The 21,774-nt window shown below is 47.8% G+C and overlaps 1 protein-coding gene across 7 annotated transcripts in view; it reads left to right on the top strand.

Annotated features, from left to right (window-relative positions):
* The window catches only part of LOC144784933 (exocyst complex component 1-like), a 1,012,560-nt gene that overhangs the window by 273,055 nt on the left and 717,731 nt on the right, over positions 1–21,774 (top strand). The gene's annotated exons all lie outside the window — the stretch shown is intronic.

The following is a 21,774-nucleotide window of genomic DNA, read 5'->3' on the forward strand; positions in this document are numbered from 1 at the left end:
AGGGAGACACAGAGGGAGAGAGAGGGAGGGAGAGAGAGGGAGAGAGAGAAGGAGGGAGAGAGAGAGAAAGATGTGTGTATGCTGGGTTTGGTGGCTCAGTGGACGAAGGTGTCTGCTGCAGGGACCTGTGTTTAACCTCATGGTCACAATTTTGTTTTGCTTTTGACCCGCCCCCTCCCCCTCTGACCCCGCCCCCACCGGTGCGGCCCTCGGCCGCAAACCACACTGTAAATTTGGCCCCCGAGAGAAAGTTTGTGAGTACCCATGCCATATGTTGATTTAGTTTCCCTCGTTTCAAGGGGAAATTGACGCTGCCAACTATGGAAAATCACAGTAGGTATTACTTTAAAAAATAAAATGGCAGTCACCTCATACAATTAACAAGCTTCTTTAATAACTTCCTCTTCATCATGTCCTAGTCATTGGTGCATTGATATCTTCTGATGAAGGACTAATGGTTGCTTTTGTAGATGGGCTTTCCTTATAGACTTCCGCTACTCATCAGTAGCCTGACTTTACCATACAAAAGACACAAAAATTATGAAAGGAATGCAGAACAAATCAAACATTCACCCTGAGTCAAGAGATCTGGGTTAAAATAAATCATTCTTTTGCTCACCACGCCACCCATCTTAGACCCAGCATTATGCAAATAAATCTTGACCTTACCCTTCATGGGAACAGTCTAGCCTGAACTCCTAAGCCAGGTCCTCATTGGACCAGAAACAAGCGTCCTGGGCCTGGTTTCATGGTATTACCCCTCATCAGTCAGGTTTACTTGGATCCAGTGGCACAGTGAGCCAGCTTTCTTTCTGGAACTGTGACCCTCAAACTGAAGTTTTAGTTGCAACCAGGAGAGTTGTCTGGGGGATTGGTCATGAAGGCTGAACCTGGTTCCCCAGTTCCAAACTCGGCAGCTCTGGCCATAGTGGCACATACTCTCCTCCACTGAACACCATACTGCCCCATTGATAGAAACCTGAACTGCCTTCAGCTACAACCCAATTGTGTCCCGCTATAAACTCCTGGCTGCAACACAATTCAAATTACGCATTAGACAAGAGTAATATGCGGCCTAAAAAAAGTTACAAAATCATGGAAAAAGCAAACACTCATAGGGAATACAAGTTTAAGTAAAGCACGTGAAATGTAAGCAGGAACAACATGGTTACCTTGATGCTTTTACATTAATTATTCAGATATCAGTGAGTGCTTTTGCCAACTCCTACCTCTGCCGGTCGCACTTAAACACTTGTGTGCCGCTCTGTCGACAATCGAGTCCCGGGAACAAGTGATAAGACCAATACTGTGCCTCCGGTTCAGGAAAGTACTCATGTTCAGAGGGCACGGCAGGGGCTGAGAAGTAGACTGTTTTTTCAACAATCTCTATCCAGGCTGATGCAGGGGCTTAGGAAGGAATGGGCCCAGCAGGCTGTAAACCTATAACATCCTGCGCAAGAAGCTCAGGTAATGTGACTTCTCAGCTGGGGGGTGCGAAAAGGAAAAACAAAGCTACCACCCACTGGTGTGTCCTTCTGGTCACCAAAAGGGTGGTGTGATTGTGGGAAAACACCCGCTCCATGGATCACCCTCGTGATGACTGGTACCCCCAGAACAGACTCACAAGAAGGCTGGTTGGGGCACGGCTAATTGATCTGTTAAATTCTGGCCTGCCTGCTCAGCGCTTTTCATGAATATTATTTCTCTGACACATAGCATTTTAAATTTGAAGGCACAGTTGCATACTCTCATATGTTAAGCAATTTTAGCATGCTGGGCTGCCTCATTGGCAGTGTGCCTCAATTGCAGTATTGGCAGAGGGGTGCTAGAATACGTGACTATTGCATTTTAATGCGGGGATGCGGACATTAGCATTAAAATGTGTTAGTCAAAAGCCTGAAGCGGCCCTACCCTAACCCAGCCCTGAAACTGCAAAAACCTCTTACATTTTGTTTGCTTTTAATACTTGCACAAGTGCCACCATTGCCTACGTAACGTTTGTTCTTGTGTTTGAGTGTCCTCCATTTATTGCAGTATTATACCTCTACTTGTACTTTGTACGCTTTTGTAACCTGCACACATGTCACTTTTTCCGCCTGTAATGCACAGTTTTTGCTATTTTGTTTGCTCACAACTGTCACTTTTGCCTCATGTAATGTAACGTTTGCTTTTGTAATTTGTTCACTTGTAATGTTCTCATGTACCAGTTCTGTTCCTATTGTGAAGCGCTCTGACACCTTCGGGTAAAGTCAGCGCTATATAAAAACGCATAAAAAAATAAATACATTCAGGGATGGGGGGCTGTGACATTGGGACGCGGGGTGGGGGATTCGGATATGGGGGGCTGTGACAGGGGGACGGGGGTGGAGGATTCGGGAATGGGGGCTGTGACATGGGGACGAGGGGGAAGGATTCGAGGATGGGGACTGTGACATGGGGACGCAGGGGTGGAGGATTCAGGGACGGGGGGCTGTGCCAGGGGGATGAGGGGGTGGAGGATTCGGGGATAGGGGGTTATGACATTAGAAAGACAACGTGAAGGATTCTGGAATGGGGGCAGTGACCTGGGAGGAGGGAATGTAAGACTCTGGGTGGCTGTGACCTGGGGAGGAGGGAGTGTAGGACCTCGAAGTGAAACGAGGAGAGGGGGGAGGGAGCAGCAGGGATGGGGAAGTATTATAGTTGAAAGGCGCCTGGGATGTGAGAGTGTGACAGGAGACCAGAGGGGCTGGGTGGGGAGGTTGTGAGTGGAGCAACGGGCCGGGGGTCGGATGAGAGGGTGTCAGAGAAGTGGAAGGGGGAGCAACAGGGGGGCAGTGCATGAAAGGCATACATGGGGGAGTGTGAAGGGTGGGGTGCCCAGTAGGGCATGTGAATGGAGGGACTGGGGTAAAGTGAGAAGGACTGCGGGATCATAAGGGCAAGAGACCCCGGCGGAGCAGGGGGAGGGGAAACAAACTAGTTATTTATTGATGCACTTTGATATGGCTATTACTCAGAAGATGCTTTAGGCCTGTTTCATGGATTGCACTCTTGTTGGACTGGGAGAGACGCCCAAAGCACTACCCTCATAGTGGTGAAAGGCTCGTGCCTTTGCCAGCAGGTAAGCAGCACAAGCGTAGTGGTGGCAGCAGACCGCAGAGTGAAGTGAACAGGCCTTTTTAGGTCGAGCCTAGCGCAGTGCGCATGCGCTGCTCTAGGAGATGAACTTTTGGAATCAGCCTGCACTTTTCAAACACTCGTGCTTGTGGCGGCATCCCCCTTGCGAGAGCGAGCAGCAGTGGCGGCTGGTGACATTTGAAAGTGGCGATGCGTAAATACTGCACTGTGGCGAGAGAACGAGCCCAAACCACTTATGGGGTGTTCCGGGGGTCTCCCCCGAGAAAACATTGAAAAAAGAGTGGGCAAATGTTGCATTCTCAAGCAAATTTGAGACAGAAAATAGGTGGCTTGGCGTACACATCTCTGGAAGTAGCCAGACAAGTCTCTTTGCACTTGCACAGATACATCACTCTCCCTGCATTGACATAGATACAGTCACCATGCACTCATAGGCCCATTACTCACCCTTCTCTGACAGATCACTAAGCCAGCATTCACCCATCCACATCACTCACCCTGGACTCACACAGGCACACTGCTCAACCTGCAGTCACACAGGCACACTGCTCAACCTGCAGTCACAGAGACATCACTCACCCTGGACTCACACAGGCACATCACTCACCCTGGACTCACACAGGCACACTGCTCAACCTGCAGTCACACAGACATCACTCACCCTGGACTCACACAGGCACATCACTCACCCTGGACTCACACAGGCACACTGCTCAACCTGCAGTCACACAGACATCACTCACCCTGGACTCACACAGGCAAACTGCTCAACCTGCGGTCACCCAGACATCACTCACCCTGGACTCACACAGGCACACTGCTCAACCTGCAGTCACACAGACATCACTCACCCTGGACTCACACAGGCACATCACTCACCCTGGACTCACACAGGCACATCGCTCCCAAGCATGGGTTACCGAAAAACGAATCTGCGATCTGTGTGCATGAAACAATAAAAAAAGACGCTAAAAGACCATGAGCTTCTCTGCACTCAATACCGCGCTGAGGCACAATGCTTAAAAAAAAAACATTTTGTGGTGGAAAAAGTTGAACAAAGATAGATGCACTAGGCTTTGCGGCAATCGGGGGCTTGTCCTGTAATGCCTAATTGTATCTTACAATGGGCGTTTCAACAAAAAGCTGCGTATTGTATGAACGCACTTTTGAGAGGAATAGGTAGACTCTCCAGGCACAAAGAAACCTTCTGCCAGCCAGATGATGTTTTTTTTTCCTCTTTTTTTGACAAACATATCATTTAGTCTATGTGAGGCGTAATTGACAAGCAGCACAAAGCCTTCCAGCATCTTAAATTGGAAACACCGTTTCCTAAGACAGATCAAATAGTAGAGCTTTGGAATATTGCACAGAATAAAACAACGCAATATAAAGTGCACATCTTCTGCATTCTGGAGTACCAGAGAACGCCTCCCAAATCATTTACATCTATTTAAATTTAATTTCATCATTTCAAAAACCAGTCCATCTCTGGCCCTCGTTTTCCTTTCCTCTGCTAAATTCGTATGAAAAACATCAAACTAAACACAATTTTTTCCAATCGTGTTTCACTTTTCAAAATAAATACTGACCTTGCTTCAGTGATCATTTATTAAAATATGTTATCTTTCCTATGTGAGTTATACAGCTTATGCATTCAAAAGGTTTCACAGCACATTTTTTCCTGCTCAGAAAGACAGATAATGGACTGTCCTAGTCTGATTATCAAACTTTTTCTGAGACTAGTATCTTACTCCTGCCTTTCATGTGAATTACATCGGAACGTTAGAGCCTGATTCACAAATCCGTCTTCTGGTAGTGAGCACTAATACTCCTGAAATTGTATGGGTTTCACGCGGATAATTAAGTGGGCCTAAATATAAAGCCATTTAACATCACTATTCTGATCGGGCCGTACACTTCTTAAAAACCATCGCACACAAATTAGTTTGCAAAACTGCACTTTAACGACAGATGGCCACCAAATTTCAGATTTTCTGTTGCACGTCGTTCTCGAAATAGGAACAACAATGCGATATGCGTCAGAACTCTACACAAACACACTGCTATTAACTGGATGCATTTTAAGTGTTTCGTGCACAGAGCAGAGTGCTGCGAGAACTGCATTTTTTGTGAACAGGACAGAGTGGAGTATGCAGGGCTTTGTTTTATGCGCTACCAACTTTCCCGCAGGACAGTTTTACATGCACATGTCGAAGTATGGGTGCAGGACAGTGTTGTGTGCATACTGCATAGAGCAGCTTCAGTGGAGAATGTGGAACGCAGGGCTCCGTCGTACACAGGTGTAGTGTCCACTCCAAAACACTGTTCACACATAGGTCATACTGTAATGCACTTGGTAGTGTTTCGTGCACAGGTCAGAGGGTGAGAGTAGGACGTTGTTTCGTGCGCAGCCCAGGTCAGAGAGTGTGCATTGCAAGAGCGTGCGTGTCTCATGCTCAGGTCAGAGTGTGGAAAGTAGGAAGTATTTCGTGCACAACTAAGAAAGTGAACATGAACAATAGGACACTGTTTCGTGTAGTGGTCAGGGTGTTGAGAGGAGTGTTTCGGGCACAGGTTAGGTGTGGAGAGCAGGACAGTGTTTCGTGTGCAGGTGAGTGTGGAGACCAGGTCAGTGTTTTGTGGGTACAGGACAGGTCATAGCAGTCGCGGCTTGCTTGGTGTCGTGCGGGGGAATTATTAAAACAGAGGGCACATGCTAGCACTCGCACTGCTCAGCACTTGTACAGACACGGTTCATTCCACAGATCGGCGAATCTCGCCTACGCACAGACGAGCATTGCATTCACAATGCACAACAATAGCCACATGGCTTACTACTGGGCCAGACCCCGCCACATAAAATATATTTAAAAAATCCTACCTGAGGTCCGTCCGACTCCTGAGCAGGTCCACGCCGCACCGGGTCCGTTCGTTGGCGCATCCACGCGCGGCACCATCCTGCTGCAGCAGCCAATCCTGGCGCAGCGTGAACAGCGCCACTGCGCCAGGATTGGCTATGAGCAAGACATAATCTGCCCTAAATGAGACCGGGGCCCGGGTCCCTGCCTATGTATCTGAGTGTTAGGGGGGTGGGGGGGGTGGGGAGGAAAGGTCTACACTGTACGCATGCGCCGGCCAGTCAAAAAATTGACTACTCCGGGATTTAACATGCGCAGTCAGCACCCCGCTGCCTGTCTGTGTGCGCTGCCTGCCTGTCACTCTGCCGCAGCCCCGCCCCCCACGGCCCACTTCCTTATGGATGCCCGATTCGGTCGGGCTTTTCCCGGGACAGGTAGCGCGCAGTGCGCTCGGCTCAGAGATTTAATTTTAAAACGTCAGATTTATATTTAAAGTCATTATTCATTGGCAGTGCGGTCGTCCATGGCTAGTGGGGCAACGCCCCAACGCCCCCAATGGACGCACCGCCACTGGCGAGCAGCAGCGCGCAGGTGCCATCTGTTTCCAATTAGCGTGGCCATGCGGTTGCTTTCACTTTCCCTGGTTCTCGTGTCTCGACCGAGCAGTCGCTTTCACTTTCTCTGGTTTACTTAAGGTGCGCTGTGTTCATTTTTTATTTCACTTTTTCTTGTTGTGTATGTGTTTTAAGCAACACTTTTAATTGCAACAGCCATGTCCCTTTGAGAGACGCCCACCCCCTCCAGTTTTTCTATCCCAGTTAAACCCTGGCTTAATGTTACATTTTGTCTCCTGGTCTGTATGCTTAAACAGCAAGAAAATAAACCCTATTTCCTCATTTCAGAAAATAACTGGAACTCCCTTGAAGATATTTTACCACTGGTCTACACTTGGATGGATTCAAAGCTTTTAGGCGCAGATTACGGCTCTCTAAGCGCGCGCACGCAGGCCAGTTCAAATATGCTGCTGCATAATTGATTTACGCTTGTTGCAAAGTCATCCTGTGCCCTGGGAACCCCCCAACTTTTTGCTTACTGGAACTGGTGGTAACTGACTCTGACTGACCCTGGGCTCTGTTTAACCAGGCCCAGGGCCAGTGCCAAGGTAAAATGAACACATTAGAATACAGTTAAGACACCCAACATACACTAGGGTACACTATGGTATGGTGGGGACCCCTGTAATTGGCATGACATATCCCATAAGCCCCTAGTATGTAATAGGGCAGGGGATTGAAACTACCTAGAAGTCTCCAGTATCCTGGGGCATGGCAGTTTACAGGCCAGAAGATTTTCTGCACCAGCATGTGTGCAGTTCTGAAGCCTGAGGTCAGTTTAAAAGCAGCACTGGTTGCCAGGACAGCTTTTAAACCTTAAATTGTGCCCAAACTCGACCTTGGGGTTAGGGGCCCTTAAAAATACAAAACCTACCATGTTTTTGCATATTAGGGACCCCCAGGGTCACCCCAAGGTATCCCAGGTGTGGGGGGCCAGTTATCTATAAGGTATGCCCTTATAAAATGAGTTTTTATATGCCTAGGTAAAGTGACATTTTACATTTCACTCCCCACATTGTATTAAAGAGCTGCTCAAATTCGACCTTGATGTTAGAAGAACTGAGTATGGAAGATCTGCAATATTTCTGCAGATTCAGAACCCCTGATGTCTCCCCTAGTTGCACAGCGGGTGGGTAGTCCTGTAGAAATTAGGGAAATACTTATAAAATATGGTTTTATAAGCCCTGGTGCTAGTAAAGTGGCGCAAGTCCTTTTCCCCATTGCAAACCCCATGGCACATAGGTTAACGTGGTAGGAAGTTATTGATTAATAAATATTGATAGGAAAGGACCAGCCAGACCATTCAAAGACTTCCCAGAATGGTAGTAGTAAATCCAACAATATTATATTGATGAATTTCTCCTAAAGTGTACGAAGTTATGAGACTTTCTTGTTTGTATGTCCAAATTCAGCCTTTCAGTGGTCTGCCCTGATTGGTCAGAGTTAAGTGGATTATCCAGGCTGCTGGGAGGGCAGTGTGCTGGTCTGTAGGAATGCCATTCCAGGAGGTGGCGTCATAAACTATGCTCTTCAAAGGCAGAGGGGAGGCCTGGGTTTCAGTTTCACTCTGACACTCTTGACCCAGAGTCAGGGCTAGGCTTAAGGAAGGTATTGTTGCAGGGTTTCTGTACTCACACAGAACTGTGCACAGAGGAGTGGAACCTCGGCAAATTAGGATGTCCCAAAACTTACCTTAGCAACCAACTCACCCCTTACCGAGCTAGCTACAGTGTCTCATTGGACATATCAAACACCCAATGTTTAGACAAACCAGAACATGAACTTACAGTACCTCAGGGTACGTGGGACTCATGAACACTCTTTCGTTATATTATCATTACAAACCAGAACATGGAGTAAAGAAGACACATGTGCATTTGAAATGTTTATTTACTAATGCCGTCTTCTCAGGCGCAGTATCTTTGATAATACAAGTATACTTATTATCAGTAGCAAAATTATCAGCATAGTTACTAAGACATAAAAAGCGAATGGTGACAGCATGTTAACATGCTGTAATGAATAAGAGTTAACAACACTTATATCTCACCCTCCCTAACACATATATTATATTATTATCTAAGAAGGTCTCTTTGGGTTGTTTTAGGGCGGGCCCATACCTTAGTGTCCTAGCATGAAGGAATCACATCAGCATACACCAGCTCTCTCTGCATGTGCACCGCATCAAGTGTGTTAACAATTCTCGTGCAAAGCAATATCAATCCCGCCTTAAGCCCAAGTTGGCAAAGGCTGCACTTGTGTTATGACTATGAAGGCGTGGAGATCAGACCTCATAACAATTCCATATCGTGTTGCTCCTGAAACTTCAGCACTCTCCGTGCAGACATGTTTTATTAAACAAAGCAGATATCAGAGCAATAACATATTATTCTCACATTCACCACGGCAAACCACTAGGTTGAAAGCTAAGTCAACAATTAAGGGTCGTGTGCAGAAGTTGCAAGAAAGGAAAAATGGCGTTTAAATCTGAAATGTACCTATGCTAACTTAACACGAAATATGGATATATAGGAACTATACAACACCCCCCCATGATCCGAGAACGGACTAAATAAGGTAACAGAAGTGCCATCACATGAGAGCAGAATCCATTTAAAAACGAGCATGAATAAAAATTCAATTAAAAAAAAAAACTAATGCTAAAAAATAGCCCACAAATATAATGTGGCTCAAGCCAATAGGCAAGCAAAAATAAAAATGTCTTGACCAAAAGTCAATAAAATCAAGGAAATGCTATCAATCAGCATGCCAATCTGAGGCAGTGTCTATGATAAGACCGTATATGAAAAGTAAGCTGCAACAGCCTCAAGGAGGAAGTCACTGTCCTCATCCGAAAACAGTTCAGCCATCCAGTTTAAAAGATGAAAGGAACATACGTGATCTTCCAGCACCGGATCCTCTATAACCATCAGAGGACAGCTCGGTGGGTTTTCAAGAAAACTTTGTTCCAAGAAATTTCGCGCTGCCGACAACACATCCCAGGGACCCATTAGTCCATGTGCCACCGCCAAGGCCATAATCCTTTCGTCAGAACAAACCAACTCGTGAGCAATGATAGGACTCATCAGTTGATCAAAATCGACGTCAGAAGATGCTGGTCCGCAGAGACACAAATCAATGGCCCAAAGGAAATCACAGGTCAGGCAGCGAAATACAGGCTGGACACAGGTGAAATAGGAGAACCGAAAAGATAATCCAAACGCCGTGCTTAGAGTCGCCAACGGCAGTGTGCCATAATAATCAAGCATGCGGTTGCGAAACCGCGTCAGTAGTAGCTGTGCGTGGTCTTGCACAGGAAGGGCATCCATATTTAAAAAGGCAGAAAACCACCAATGCGCCTGCCGCTAAAGCAAGTAAAAACGGGAACCCTCCAAATAAGGAAGAAAAAATAGAATGGAAGAAAGCAGGGATGACTCCAAAAATCTTCTCAAAGGAAGTCACGAGACCACCGCTAACAACTTTAAAAAAATGTGCTAGGCCCGTTGTGGAGGATGCGTTAAAGATAGAACGGACCATGGCTCCGAAATGCAAGGGCAAATCAGTGTTTAAAAGAGCCTGAACCTCCGTGCGGGTGTTAGCAATGTGAAGCACGAAAGCTTCACGGGCCGAGCTCAAGGCCACCTCTTTCTGGGACAATAGAGCTCTTATTCTAGCCATGCCGCTGAATTCTGCTCCCAAGGTCGGTATCTGTGGCCAAATGGAAGACTCCCTATGTTCACGTGTGGGAGGATAAAGAACATTTCTGCAGCAAATAACTCGCTCACTAACTGTTACTATGAAAGCTATACCTTTAATTAAACCACAACAGTTTTCATTATTGAGCATTAAATAACTACCATTCTCTAACAACTTAAACGTGGGGATGATAGCAGGAACTGGCGTGCCCTGTAAAACGCAAGCCATATTCGGGCGGTCCTTATTACATGAACCGTGTAACTGTATGTGTCTGCACATTAAAGAATGATCTGGCGTCTCAGTGCACTCATCCCCTGTTAGATAAACCTCTTGGTCATCCTTGAAACATCTGTATGTGTATGGGAGTGACCAGACCTCATGAAGAAAACCGCTACCTAAGGGTTCAAAACGACCTATTGGCACATATTTCATACAATTTGAAAACTTATATAAAGCAAAAGGCAGTGTTATTAAACCGTGGATAAGCCACGTAGCAGCGGTGGATTCTGCCACAGAAAAAGGTAAAGATTCCAACCTTTCAATATGTAGCATGGAAAAGGAAGCATCACGCATTGAAAGCAAGCGTTGTTTGTCTGTCAAATTAAACGGTGCAAATAAAGAAGAAACGTTCATGTATCCCCAGGGAACTTTACCCATTTTCAGAGTCTGAAGTGTCCACGCAAACTGCATGATTGAACGTAATTGATTTTGACCATGGTATAATACAGATACTTCATCATGTACAATATCAACAACAGACGACACAATATTATCCAATGTGTAAATTCTTGAGGAAAGCACGTTAATGCTATTGTCAACAACTGCAAGAACTTTCTCAAGATTTGCCTGATCAATAGCCCTAAGGCGTGAAGCAGCCTCAATTTGTGAGAGTTTCCAAATTTCATTGTAAACACCATATAACCAGCGTTTCGACCTGCCACTAGCTGGGCCCTTAATGAAATCATTCAAATCCACGTCTGCATTCAGTTTGGAAAGGTGATACTTAACCGCAGGTAAAGTTGAATGTTTCAGCCAAGCTTGACACAACTTGCCAACAGAGTAAGAGGTGACAGTATGACTCAAATCAAAACGGGGATCAGATCTAACAGTCTTAAAACCGTCAGTTATATTTAAAAATCTTTTTTGGCAAGCATCAGCACTACGGTGCCAAAGCAGCCAACCCTTGGGATTCATACTGGAAATGTTAAAGGAGGAATTCAGAAGCAGAGCCTGTATTTCTCTAATGGACAATTTAGTAAAATTACTCCAATTCTCATATTCCTCCAACTCCGGGAAAGACGGGGTGTTTAACCTTTTAGATGTAGCCAATCCAAAGCACGTGGTCTGGGAAATGGTTTCATTCAAAAACCACATATGATTTGGGATGAGACATGCACGGTGCAAAGCCTCAGTGCCTTGTACCTGCCAGGCCCTTGAGCCCCAAACTGATTTAAGGTCTATGGTAACCTTCCATAACTCATACCCTCCAGCAACTAATTTATCCAGGAAGGCCTTTGAATACAACAATTTTGTATTTGTAAGTCGAACCTTGGACAGTGGCTGTTTGTTAAATTTAAAATAAAATGACTCGGGATTGGACTGATTAAAGTCAGTGAAATAAGTATACTTTTTAAGAAACGTTTCTGAACTTCCTTGTTTTGGTGCTGGGCAATGTTCCCACTGAGTAAAATTAACCGCATCCCTACGGGAAGATGTCTTGTGTAAGAAGTGATTGCCATAATGTTGGTAACAGAACAATTCACCATAATTAGCAGATTCTAAATATAAATCCTCAGCATCAAAAGCAGCATAATATTTCAAATCAGAAAACAAACTTTCCACAGCATTAACATCCCAATCATCAGAACGAATGTTTTGTTTCACCACATCCCCCATATTAACTCTTAGTACATTAGGAACATTAACGACTTCCGTTGGGCCATGAATCTGAAAACGAACTGCATCCCACGCGATTCCATCCAGAACAGGCCATGCTGTGATGTTAACCAAAGGCAAGTCTCTTTTTAATCTGTGTGTAGAATGTGAAGAGGAAAGTGGGGCCAAAGTTCCATTTAAATGAGTAATGCAAGTTCTCTCCTCGACATAGTGTCCATTCATAATCCGAAAAAAATAAAACACAAAACCAATTGACATAAAAAGGTAAACTGAAAAAAGGACCAGCCAAATGTATATCCAAGGAGGTATCAAAAAATGTTTTTTAAACAGGCTGGCATATACTGCAATTTTAGAGGGTTTTTTCGAGGCAAGGGAAGCAGAGTCAAATGAAAATCTGGATTCCGTGGCTAAACGAGCTTGCAGGTCAGGCATGGACAAATCAGTGGGGTATGTATAGTCTGTCTCATCAAGGTTAGTTCCTGGTAAGTTATTCAATAATGGACTGGAAATAGCAGGTAATTCGATGGCCACCTCAGGTTCATTATTAGAAGCAGTGGGCATAATTGAATTTCTCACAATGGAAGGACAGGAAACAGCCGGTGTCATGCTAAGAAGAATCGGCCACTCTGTGTATCTTGACATTGTCAATAGAAATAAACCTGTTTTCCTTACGACCTGGAAGTGGTGGTAGAATGACTGTTCTTGTGCCCTTCACTCCAAGCACTGGGACTGGAGCTCGATAGGAGGGACCAAACTCTTTCTTGTTGTCGATCTTCTCTCGAACCAGTTCTCCAACTTGGGGTAGCCAGCCAACTACCGGGATCTGCAACGCATCATCCGATGTGGAGGGCAAATGTTCCTTAGCAAGAGTGTCTCTCGTCTTTTGTAGATTCTGTAAAATATTGCAATGTTCATCTGCGTCAAAGGAAGTGGCGCGAACCACCGAGTCTAGACCGTCAAGGTCAGGGACGAACATCTTGATGCCAAAGAGCATTTCGTATGGGGTCCGCCCACCCAGAGACCTTCTAGGGAGATTATTAAGAGCACGCTGCACGCCATAGAGGTGGGCCAGCCAGTTTCTGCCAGTGCCTATAACTCGGGCTGTCAAAGATTGCTTTAAATCACGGTTCATTCGTTCAACTACACTATTACCCTCGGGTCTGTAGGGTGACGAAAACTTGACTTGGACCCCCATCGAAGTCATGGCATCCTTATACGCCTTAGAGGCGAAAGCCGGACCCTGATCCGAATGGAAGGTACCACAGGCAAAAATCCCTATAAAGATACGCAAATCTCTGATGACAGTCCGGGAATCAGCGCTGCGATGTGGCCATAACCACACAAAGCGTGTGCATGAGTCAACTGCTACTAAGATGTATTTATACGCAGTATCAGATGAAAAAGGACCGCAGTGATCTAAATAAACACAGCCTAGTGGTTTATTAGAAATGTACAACTGAGTCTGAGGCGGACGCGTAGCAGTTGAAGGTTTAATCTGCTGGCATATGTCACAAAGAAGGACATAATCACGCGTCTGTTTGTACAGTCCCCGCCACCAGAAACGTTGTTGTAGTTGCGTTACAGTGGCTGAGACGCCCGCATGCGCAGACGCCACACCTTCATGAGCCGCTGTAATCAAGTCTGTTCTGCGATCCGAGTTGGGAATCAGCCGTTCCCCAACATCAGGAATTGTCACAAAAGGAACCTTTTCGGGACTTAAGTGGTATTTATACTTCGAAGGGAATCCCGAAGGATGTTTACTTCCCTTCTCAGAGGCAGCAACCGCTGCCAAGATGTCGCTATCAATCTTGGTTTTAGACCTAGTAACCGCTGCAACTAAGTATGTAGATACTGCTGATTTCGCCGCTTCATCAGCAAGCGAGTTGCCAAGAGCGTGTACTCCCACGCGCTGATGACCGAGAGTATGAATCACATAAACGAGTGGCAACATAGCCTTAAGCTCTGCCACTCGAACCCAGATCATTTTATGTTTTATTGTGCTACCCTTGGAATCACGAAAGTCATTTTGAATCCAAAAGAACAAGTTTTCATTGTAAGACTGGACACAGTAGTAAGAATCACTTACAATTAGAGTAGTAACACTTGGATCTGCGTACTCCAAAGCTAGTAATAGAGCACGAAGCTCTGCTAATTGTGCAGTGCAATCGCCCAGGGGCAACGTGTGTACCTCCCTGGAAATGAACTCGTCATTCAACATAGCACCGACCACAATGGCGCATGCGGAAACGTAGGCATGTTTAGAGCCATGCGCAACCTGCGCCGACCCATCAGTGTAAATGATGCAATGGAAGTCCTCCAAAGGTCGCATCGACAGAGGAGCAGGATGAACGAATTCATACTGCAAGTACTCCTGTGACCGTAAGGAGGCGTCAAAAATAAACATGACATCTGCGGATGACAATGACGCAGCCCACTGAATCCACCGAGGGTGCAAAGCCTTTGAATTTGGTACACTGGCTTTCGTGACTGCCTCCAAATGAGGACAGGGTGTTACCACTAGCATGCGTTTCCCCTGTGACAGAGCACGTTCTTTTAGAATTGCCATCTGTACAGCAGTTAAAACCTTTTCTATGGTGGGAAACCGCATCTCAGCCGAGGTGTACAAGTGTGACTTGTAAGCAATAGGTACTGTGTCACCTTCATTAAAAGTGAGGTAGGTGAAACCCACCGTCCCAGGAATTATTCTTATTACCAGGTTGGTGTGGTTATCACGAGTCAGTAAATATTTAGAAGCGAGCAGATCAGCCTGCAACGATTGCAAAATGGCTGAATGCTCAGGCAGCCAGCATGATTTTGAGAAAGTTGGTTGTATCAAAGCATACAGAGGCTTGACACGTTGGGCATATTCCGGAATGTAAGTTCTGCCGAAATTCAAAAAGCCCAGTAAGGATTGTAATTTCTTCAGTGTTGTTGGTGCGCGCAATTGTGCGCACTTCTCCAAGAAGTGAGGAGCCAAACCTCTACCTTCATTGTTGAGCTCATAGCCCAAAAACAACACTGTATGTTCAGCAATGTGCGATTTTGCAAAGTTGAATTTGTAACCCATGTCTGCGAAGTTGCAAACAAGAGAATTCACACGACACAGATGCTCCCAAATATCGTCGTCTGTGAGATATATATCATCCACTTACGAAAAAGCATCAGGGTCGAGTGCCTCCAGAATAGAGACAATTCGAGCGGTAAATACACCAGGACTATTCTTGTAGCCCATTGGAAGACGCCGGAATTGCTTTTGGACTCCAGCGCTTGTAAAACTGGTCCATTGGGAGCTAAAGCTGTCCAATCTGTGGGCATAAAAACCATTGGATATGTCAAGCGTTGTCTTGAAACGCTTACGCACGAGACTATCCACTAGGGCAGAGCCGTGGGTATTCTGTACTGCACAGTTACGGCAATGCGAGTTCAAATGCCGGTAATCCAAAACCAAACGATATGATCCGTCAGGTTTATTCACAGTAAAAAGGGGATTATTCATCGGTGACACACACGTTTCAATAACTCCCTGATATTCCAATTGTTCAAGGATTACTGCGACGGAAGATTTTGCTTCACGTCGAATGGGATATTGAGGTTGAGGCTGCGGCTGAGACCGCAACGGAATTTCGTGGCAAGGCGACAATTTATCCCAACCACATTGGTTACGGTACAGAGCCGGCGCGAGAGCCCGAGCCCACTCTTCTGCAAAATGCTGCGCATGCTCCTTCGAGACAGTGTTCGCGAAACTGGGTAGGATTACCTCCTCCCCTCGCGGCGCCGCGAGCACAAAAGGTGGGGGCCAGTCAGCCTCCGAAAGTAAAATATCATATGTGGAAGACAGATTCTCCCAAAATACACCTTTAACGGTACGCTGTATGTCACCTTCAATTAACAGGACGATTTCATATAGTCTTTCAGGGGGAGCAAGTCTTGTATCCGCTGTTTCTATCACAACGTAGACATCAGTCGCTGTCACCCTCAGTAGTGGACGCAGCGCCTCTCTGACTATTGTTATCTCCGCCGCGCTGTCCAGCAAGGTCAGAGCCCACGTCAGATCCCGAAGCCGCGTTCTCACTATCTGTGGCATATCGATGCGCTGTTAAGGCTGCGACTTTCTTTTTCGCAAACTGCGGACGCCTAGGCGTAGAATCCTCCTGCTTCACTGCGCCGTCCGTCTGGCGGGACTGACCACGTCCTTGTTGGCCACCACGTCCACGTCCACCCCCTCCTCCTCCACCGGTTTTCTGGGCCGATGCGTCCTGAAAGGAACGAGGAGAGCGTTGACCAGAAACCTGAAAACGATCAGGTGATTTAATCATCGCGCGGTCGCGCAAATCATAAACTTTGTCGGATGGTGCAGGAGCTTCTATTGCAGGAAAAGAACCCTGAGTCTGCATTGTCTGCTTCCCCTGTGTCTGTTTTTTAGGCCAATTTTGTTTCTTGGACTTTGGCTGGGCATCTGTCACTGCAGACTGCCCCTGTGGTTGTTTTTTCTCCTTCACTGGAAAATATTTCAGACCTCTACTGGTGCGGCCAATCGTTTTATAAGCGGCCACCACAATCTTTGCTAACTGGCGGGGTTTGTCGGCATCGGGCAGAGCAGCCAAAGCATTCGACACCTGAAAGTTAACTGCATCTCCTTTAACATTGGAGAGAATGAGATCACTTACAATCTCAAAAGAACCACACAGGCGCATACCCAATTCAACCGCTGCCTCTGGACCGTGATCATTCTGAACACGTCGAACGATTTCAGGCAGGGCAGTCATAGACGGGGTGCCGAAGCACCTTGTATAAACTGCCGCAAATGTTTTTCCCCAGCTGTCACAGTCAGCAAGTTCAGGAGTAATATCCTTCGGGAGAGTAATCGTCAACATTCTATGTTTATCAGCAGGAGTGGAATTCGGAAAAACCGCTTCCAGTTGATCAAACTTCTCTGCTAGCCAGAATGGGAAGTCATCGTTGTCAACAGGACGCGCACCAAAAACCGAATTTACCATCACTGGATTGAGACGCATTCCGCCTCGTTCCAAGGGAGCGGCCGCACCCCCCTGGGGACCACCAGGAAGATGTCGACCGATGTATTGCACTAATGCACGAATCACGGAAATGGAAACTACATGTAGCCGGCGAATTTCTGCCAGGGTACAAGCCCCGTGATTCGGGTGCGGGGTAAAGCCACCCAACGCAGGCCAATTAGTACCTGGAATAGAGAGTGGACCTAACCTCGCACGGGACAAAGAGTGGGGGAGGGCGCCATCAAACCAAACTCGATGCTGCCAACGATCAATAGGTATTTCCAATGCCCTGTATGGCGTATATTCAGCCGGGACATCCGAGGCGGTGTAGGAGTGGTACAAACCAGAATTAGCGTCCACAGCCGGAAACGTAACCCAAGAGTAAAACAACTCGTAAGGAAACGCCGGATCCGCACTCACCACGAAAATCACAGCCATCCCATCTACTGGGACCTGGTACGTCTGAAGATGGTTGCGTATCGCTACGCGACTATGCTGCGCAATAGCCACCGCTGCCGCCATCACAGAATTGGAAACAAGAAAACACAAAGAACACTTTGTAGCACAACTGGGTAGTAATTCAAAGAAACCGTTTAAGTAAGAATCAAGCTTGAATAAAGACCTATTTCAAAAAATAGGTAGGTTTCACCAACACCCCGTTTTCCGGAAACGGATGTGAAGGGGTTAAGGCATGAATGATAAACTACTCGAGTGTCATGATATAAGACCACCGAAACCGTTGGGCGCCATGTTGCAGGGTTTCTGTACTCACACAGAACTGTGCACAGAGGAGTGGAACCTCGGCAAATTAGGATGTCCCAAAACTTACCTTAGCAACCAACTCACCCCTTACCGAGCTAGCTACAGTGTCTCATTGGACATATCAAACACCCAATGTTTAGACAAACCAGAACATGAACTTACAGTACCTCAGGGTACGTGGGACTCATGAACACTCTTTCGTTATATTATCATTACAAACCAGAACATGGAGTAAAGAAGACACATGTGCATTTGAAATGTTTATTTACTAATGCCGTCTTCTCAGGCGCAGTATCTTTGATAATACAAGTATACTTATTATCAGTAGCAAAATTATCAGCATAGTTACTAAGACATAAAAAGCGAATGGTGACAGCATGTTAACATGCTGTAATGAATAAGAGTTAACAACACTTATATCTCACCCTCCCTAACACATATATTATATTATTATCTAAGAAGGTCTCTTTGGGTTGTTTTAGGGCGGGCCCATACCTTAGTGTCCTAGCATGAAGGAATCACATCAGCATACACCAGCTCTCTCTGCATGTGCACCGCATCAAGTGTGTTAACAATTCTCGTGCAAAGCAATATCAATCCCGCCTTAAGCCCAAGTTGGCAAAGGCTGCACTTGTGTTATGACTATGAAGGCGTGGAGATCAGACCTCATAACAATTCCATATCGTGTTGCTCCTGAAACTTCAGCACTCTCCGTGCAGACATGTTTTATTAAACAAAGCAGATATCAGAGCAATAACATATTATTCTCACATTCACCACGGCAAACCACTAGGTTGAAAGCTAAGTCAACAATTAAGGGTCGTGTGCAGAAGTTGCAAGAAAGGAAAAATGGCGTTTAAATCTGAAATGTACCTATGCTAACTTAACACGAAATATGGATATATAGGAACTATACAACAGTATGTGCAGATAATAGCGGGAGAGTCCATGGAAATAAGCCATCCCAGGGGTTGTGTTTAGCCAGCTCTTACCTCCTTGCTGTAAAATCAGCCATTATGGATTTGGAAGAATGATGCACTCTGGGACAAAATAATGCAACACTCTACAGGATGTGGTCATCAGTATGAGGAGTTGCCCTGCTCTCATTGGTCAGAAGTGACCTGGTGTTTGACCCAGAGAATTTTGAAAAGTATCTGAGAGGTACAGAGCCCTGCAGATCTGCTGCTTGAAACTGAATGAAGCAAGAAGTGCCCTGCTGAAAAGATTTTTCTGTGCAAGGAACTCTACGGCCTGACCTCTGAAGACTGCACCAAGTGAAACTGCAGCCCTGTGGATTACCTTGCTGCAAAAGGACTCAGTGGACTCGCTGCAAGCTACAGGTGAACAGAGCTCACCTGGGCAGCCCCACAAAGAATTCAAAATCTGAAAGAAACAGGTTAGTATTAGATTATTTACCTTAGAATATCCCCAGGCGTCAGACTGGATCCAGAAACTTTTGCGTAGCAGTACCCTTGCGTGTCGATAGGCGTCGTCTGCGGGTCCGTCGTCGGCGTCGTTGGCGCCGGGATGACGTCGCCGGAGGTACTTAGACGCCGCCCTCGCGCGCTGACGTCAGTTCCTATTTTTTCCGCGCCGATCCGGGAACAGTGGTACCCTTTAGTCAATTTTTGACTAAACTTTTTCGATATTTTTGATAATCTTTTCGTAGTCCAACGACTCCGACGGTGCCGTTTGGGATGCCCGGGTTTAAACCCTGCGCCGACTGCAACCGACTGATGTCAGTTACCGACCCCCATCGCCGGTGTCTTCATTGCCTGGGGCCTGACCACGATGACAAGTCGTGCCCCGACTGCCGGGCCTTGACGTCGAAGGCTAGGCGGGAGCGGTTTCGTAAGCGCCTCGAGCTCCGGCAGTCGGCCCCGTGCCGCTCGAGGTCCCGGTCCGCAAGGAGGTCGAGGGACCGGTCGCGGGGCCGGAGTCATAACGACTCGGGGAGTCGGCACCACTCCGGGAGTCGACATCACTCTTAGAGTTCCAAGTCCTCAGGTAAGAGGCAGAAAAAGTTGAAGAGACATCATCGCTCTTCTGACACCCCCCCGACGCGTGCGCGACGCAGCCGGGGGTTCAGGCGACACCGCCCACGCGGCTCCGCCGGAGCCGCAGGCGTCGCGGCCTGCTCCATACCCGCCGGTCCCTGGGCAGAACGCGACGCCGGAGGAGATCGAGGCCTTCCTCTCGGCCATGGGGTCCCTCACTCCTCCGTCGGGGTCCGCGGCGCCTTCGGGTTAAGCGGCCCCGACTGGGAGCCCCCACGGGCCGGGTGCTTCGGCCCCGGCGCCGTCGGCGACTTCGGTTCCAAAGTCGCAGGGCCCCACCGGGTCTGGTTCCGGATCCGGGTCGACGCCGGTCGACCTCACGACCTCGCCGACGCTGTCCACCAGGGTGTCGCCCCCGGCGCCGTCCACGGACGACGCCGTCCCCAGTCCTACCATTGATCTGGGTCCGGCGCCGCTCTCGATGCCGTTCGGAGAATTTCATTTCTACGGCCCAGCCCCATCTTTTCAGCCTGAGTATCAGGAGATGGGTGGCAATGAGGATTTGGAGGGGTCTGAGGACCCTCTGACACGCGAGTATCAGGCTGACCGGGACTGGGCAGGTGAACTAGGGGATGCCAGTGGTCTTGACACTTCGCCAGACACTGGTTTTGTCTCCCCTCCTACCGTGGCTACGGAGGACGGGGCTGCCTACAGTGTGGTGTTGACGCGGGCGGCCAAGGCCTTGACCCTTGAACTTCCTGTCGCGGCCGTGAAGACTAACCTCCTCACCGAAGTCCTTAAACCGCAGGCAAGCTCGGCCGAGCCTCTGCTGCCGTTTAACGAGGCTTTATCTGACGTTCTTTTGGGTACCTGGTCCAGGTCCGCTACAGGTCCGCCTATAGACAGGAACGTGGCCAGACGCCACCGCCCTGCTCCGGGCGACCCTAGTTTTCTGTCCACCCACCCCTCTCCCGAGATCCTGGTCATCCTGGCCTCCACCTCCCAGACGGCATTCTCGACAGCTCCCCCGATCGGGAATCCAAGAGGTACGAGCAATACGGGAAGAAAGTATTCTCCTCCTTGAGCTTGGGGTTGCGGTCTGTTAACACCGCGTGCCTCTTGGGCCGTTATACCCACTCTCTGTGGGACATGGTCGCGGACGTGCTGCCAGAATGCCCGGAAGGGGCCCGGGCTCAACTCACCCAAGCCCTTGTGGAGGGTCGAGACACAGCACGGTATTCAATCAGATGTGGACTGGATACCACGGACTCGCTAGGTAGAGCGATGGCAACGACGGAGGCGATTCGTCGCCACGCCTAGCTGAGGTCCCTCAACTTTTCGTCCGATGTCCAAAACACTCTGATGGACATGCCGTTTGATGGCCGTCGCCTCTTTGGCGACAAGGCGGACAGTGCGCTTGAGCGCTTTAAGGACTCGAGGGCTACGGCCAAGTCCTTGGGCCTGTCGGCCCCGCGCCAGCAATCTGTCGCCTTTCGCTCCTTTCATGGCCACGGAAAGAGTGCCCCCACACGTCCTGCCAGCCACGGGCCGCAGACTACCATCCAGCGCGGTGGCGGACGTGGTAACCGATGTGGTGGTAACAGGGGACAACGGCGAGGCCAGTCCACTTCCACCCCCGCAGCATCTGCCTCAAAGCCCTCCTAATCCGAGCTTTCAGGCCCACGTGACACCAGTGGGGGGCAGGGTTCGCTATCACCTCTCCCACTGGCGCAACGTCACATCGGACAGGTGGGTGCTGCAAATCGTCCGAAGGGGCTACTTCCTCCCCTTCGAGGCGACCCCTCCAGCCATGCCA

Source organism: Lissotriton helveticus, chromosome 10 (genome assembly GCF_964261635.1).
Source record: "Lissotriton helveticus chromosome 10, aLisHel1.1, whole genome shotgun sequence".
Classification (NCBI taxonomy): domain Eukaryota; kingdom Metazoa; phylum Chordata; class Amphibia; order Caudata; family Salamandridae; genus Lissotriton; species Lissotriton helveticus.